Source organism: Nannospalax galili, unplaced genomic scaffold (genome assembly GCF_000622305.1).
Source record: "Nannospalax galili isolate Female #2095 unplaced genomic scaffold, S.galili_v1.0 scaffold284, whole genome shotgun sequence".
In the NCBI taxonomy this organism is placed as follows: domain Eukaryota; kingdom Metazoa; phylum Chordata; class Mammalia; order Rodentia; family Spalacidae; genus Nannospalax; species Nannospalax galili.
This window is the reverse complement of record NW_008354281.1, coordinates 6,705,012-6,709,560: the sequence shown is the minus strand read 5'-3', so window position 1 is coordinate 6,709,560 and position 4,549 is coordinate 6,705,012. Positions and strand designations below refer to the sequence as shown.

The following is a 4,549-nucleotide window of genomic DNA, read 5'->3' as shown; positions in this document are numbered from 1 at the left end:
CCAGGAAACTCCAGGCTACACCACTCAGAAGTCCTTTTACTGCTTCCCAGAAAGCTTTTATTAGGAAGCGTAGTGTTTGGAGTTCACACAGAGTTTACATATGATAAATGCTCAAGCAGTGCAAAACACACAGACATTTCTTTATCACTATAGTAAGAAAACAGCACAGTACCTCAAGGCCATGGTGGCTGGCTGGTAACAGATCTCCCTAGATGCATGCACAAACAGGGTGAGGGATGTAGCAGCCTGTTCCAAGCATTCCAGGAGCAGGTGTCTTATCAGCCCATTCCTTTTGTCAAACCTCTGTATTAGCAAAGCCAGAAGAAGTCTTAGTGAGCTGAGTGTTATTGTCCTTAAGGGGCAAAAGAGGCAGCTGCAACAGAGGGACTATAGAAGAGGAAGACAGGCGTTCACCAGAACACTTACTCTGTCTCAGTCTTGTAACCAAGATTGTCCTGGAATCACCCTGCAGTCCAGTCTCTAACTTCAGTGATCCTCCTACCTCAGACTCCTGAGTGCTGGGGTTACAAGTATTAACCCCCACACCCAGTTCAAATTTCTTTTTAAACAGAGTGGCACATATAGTAAACCTCAATATATATTTGTTCAATGAGCGAATGAATAAATCCAGAAGCATTAGTGAACTTAAGTTTCAAATTTGGATCTGTTGAGTCTCCATTTAGTGACAGTCCCATTCTGTGGTGTGCTACTTTTAAACAGAAGAAAGACTGACAGAGGAACAAGAAAGTAGACTGGTATGGGTAGATATAGAGAGTAGACCCAGGGCATGTGGATCAAAAATGCATGAAGTTCTTAGTAAGCACAGCCCAGTATCCTCCAAAGGGAAGCTCACTGGCAAGGCATCTTAAAGCTGGTTTTGTCTTCCCTTGGGACTTCCTTACTTTGGTCCCTTTTTGTTCTTATGACACATGACTCCAAGTACTTCTTGACTTTTAAACTCTTGACTCAATTTCCCCCTCAATGTCTACGTAATGCTGTAGAAGGCTAGGATACTCAAAAGGAGTTTTGCTAAATACTAAACATGAACCAAGAATTCTGACTTCAGTACCATCGCACTTTGGCACTTCCTTTCTATTTGACCTTTAGCAAATTCCTTGACCACTTTGAGTCGCTTTTCATCAGGTGTTTCAATCATAAGATACACAAGTTGTATTAGATGATTTCTAAAAGTCTTGCCAACTCTAAAAGTCTTTGATTCCACTACACTAAAGACATCAATAGGATTATGTTAGAACTTGAATCACTGATAAACTATACCCAACAATAGTAATCCATTCACTTCCCTCCCTAATTTCTTCTTCTTTTTTTTTTCAGTGGTAAAGTAATTTAATTTTATTGACTGATGAAAAACTAAAGTGATATGAAGACTGGGTAGTAAACAATAATCATTGTGTTCTGCTGGAATTCTATATTTTTTCTTTTAACTTTAAGCCAAAAGAACATAAAATTGTAGACTATGAGTAAGCTAGTTGCTTTTAGTTCCTTCAACAAAAACACATAGTTTAGCAGTTGGACAGCATTAAATATACACATTTTTTCCCAAATCCTATAAATATTAACTCTTGTGCTGACTTTAAAGGCTAAGTAATCACCTACAGTGGTCAGATTCAGAGTTTCTTTTCCCTTTTCTGCCACCGTGGTGTTTGGCTAATTCTGCCTAATACTTTCACTTTAGATCTTTCTTGTTCTAAAGCAGCATGAAGTGAAGTCACCTGTATGGTTAGCTCATTCGTGATGCTTTGTGATTCATCAACTTGCAGAAGTATTTCTGCCTTATCTTTCATTTCTCCCTCCTGAAGCATCTTTAGTAATTGTCCATTTCTTGCCTTTACTTCTTTATACTTTGCCTCCCACTGGGTGATCACAGTTTTGAGCTTCTGAATTTCAGCATCTTTCCTTTCAGGTTCTAACTTCAGTCTTTCAATTCTTCTATCTTTTAGAACCACCTCCTGGTTGTATTCAGGAGCTGTACAATTATCTGTTCCATTGTATTCTGTAGGTTGTTCTCTTCTTTTTTCTTTAATAAGAATTTATGAACATCATCTTCTAGTCTAAAAAATATGGAATGCTTCACAAATTTGCATGTTATCCTTGTGCAGGGGCCATGCTAATCTTCTCTGTATAGTTCCAATTTTAGTATATGTGCTGTCGAAGCGAGCACCCTAATTTCTTTCAATAGAATTTTTTGTTTGTTTGTCTGTTTGGGAATGGGTGCTATATGTGCATGGAAAATATGATTTTCAGGTACCTTTAATTACTAGCTACTTAAATAGTCTTACTTTTTCCTCCACAGTACTGGAGGTTGAACCCAAGGCAAGAGCTCTACCATAGAGCTACATCCCTAGCTCTTAAATATTTAAATCTAAAACTCAAGTTTCTCTTAAGCTTTTAAGCTCATCATAGAAGACTTAGGTTCAGCTGACTCATAAATTTCAAGGATTTAATTGTTCTAAAACTTAGCTCTATTTAGAAACTGAATTAAATAAATTTTTCTACATATTTTAAACTACATTTACAAATTTAATACATCTGATTTTCTCATATGCTAAATTCCTATCAGGGCAATCTGAAAAATATAGTAAGTAGGATTTTTAAAGTACCCCAGCACTTCCTACACATCCAGTATAAGTCAAGGGGCTGAACCTGTAGTTTAGAAGAAGAGGGGATGCTTAGCATACTAAGGTCCTGGGTTCAACTCCCAACACCTAAAGAAAGTAACAGATTTTCAGGCTAATAATTATAATGAATAAGTCTTATTAAACATTTAAAAACTTTACAAACTTGACTAAATGTGATTAGTCCTTTAAAATTATTATAATCCACGGTTAAATTTTCTTAAGTATGACATATACTCGATTAACTAAAATGTCATCACAGTTGTTATAAGACTTATTCCTAAAATTAAACTTCAAAATTAGATCTGCAGAAGTCTCATTTGTTCATTGCTCTGAAATGGCACTCAGAATCCTGAACTTATTCATAATGTCTAAGTGGAATGAAAACCTGGAGTGCTATAACAGGCCTATGGATTAGACCAGAACAGTTCAGCTGGCTGTAGCAGTAACTCCCAGAGGTTGTGGGATAATGCCTCTGCCATCCCACAACCTATGGAGGGAAGCACAGTGAAGTTAATTGTAGCCCAGAATGATAGTGCTTTGTGCTAATTTCTGGACCTGGGAGGCAGGATTTGCAAAAGTCTTTTTCATGCTTCAAAGCACTTACACTTTATTTCATATTATGTTTAAATAGAGATAATGATATCCATCTCACCTTGCTTGCAATGTAAGTGAACTGATTTTGCGAATATGACTAGGTGCTAATCCAGGGTTAGCTCTTGGCTGAATCACCAGTCTGGGCTCCAGATTTACACAGAAAGGAGGGCAGCAACAGGGACCACTCTGGTGGTCTCTGCTTTCCCTTCCAGCTTCTAGATTGTCACAGCCACGGTGGTTTAACAGTGCCATTAACAGTGTCCTAATTCAGCTGTGTAGCAGGGCAGGACTGGTTGGCATATGACCTGTGTAGTCACACAGGGTGGGCACTTAAAAGGATCCCACACTTGCAACAGGGTCTCAGTATGTAGTCCATAATAGCCTTGAGCTCCCAGCAATCCTCCTACCTAAGTCAGAAAACACTGGGATTACAGGCATGAACTATTATGCCTGGCTTTGAAATACATATATATATATATATAATATTATATATATTTGATGGTCTTTTTGAGACAGGATCTCCCTGTAGCCCCAGCTGGCCTGGAACTCCCTATGTAGACCAGGCTGGCCTTGAACTCACAGAGATCCACCTGCCTCTGCCTCCCGAGTGCTGGGATTAAAGGCGTGTGCCACCATGCCCAGCTTTATTATTATATTTTTTATTGTTTGACAATTTCATACATTTATAAAAAGAATTTCAGTTATTTTTACCCCCCATTCTGCTCTCTCATCTCTCTTTCTTGCTAAAACCCTTCTTCCCCAACAAGTCCCCCTCCTTTCATGACTTCTTTTTGTGTGTGATCCACTGAGTTTAATTAGCATATGGGTGAGCCATTTTTTACTGAAGCAAGGGCATCTTATCAATGGCTACACCACTGAAGAAAATGACACCCCGTCCCTCAGCAATTGTTAACTGTGGGTAGCCCCTCTGGGAGGGGTATAATCTTATGAGCCCCTTCCTCATACATGATAAAAAGTTGATGGGCCCAATCTTGTGCAGGCTTTGTGCAGATAACCATAGTTGCAGTGAGTTCAGGAGTGCGATGGCTGTGTCATGTCCAGGAGACATTATGTTTGCTGCCTATTTCCTATCCTGTAGCTCTATCATTCTTTCTGCCCCCCTCTTTCTTGATGCTCCTTGACCCTTGGAGGGGATAATACAGTTGTCCATTTAGAGATGAGCACTTTGGCCAATTATGGATTTCTGCATTAGCGATCACCCTCTGCAGTAAGAAGTTTCTTTGATGAAGTCTGGGCTCACTGCTGATCTCAAACATTGAACCAGAGCTGGGTTGAAATTATTATTATTATTATTA

General features: G+C 39.0%; 1 non-coding gene across 1 annotated transcript; it reads right to left on the bottom strand.

Annotated features, from left to right (window-relative positions):
* Window positions 1-2,075: 2,075 nt before the first annotated feature.
* Window positions 2,076-2,182, bottom strand: LOC115067436. The gene has a single exon (XR_003846857.1). It is a non-coding gene; the product is annotated as a U6 spliceosomal RNA (small nuclear RNA).
* Window positions 2,183-4,549: the final 2,367 nt, after the last annotated feature.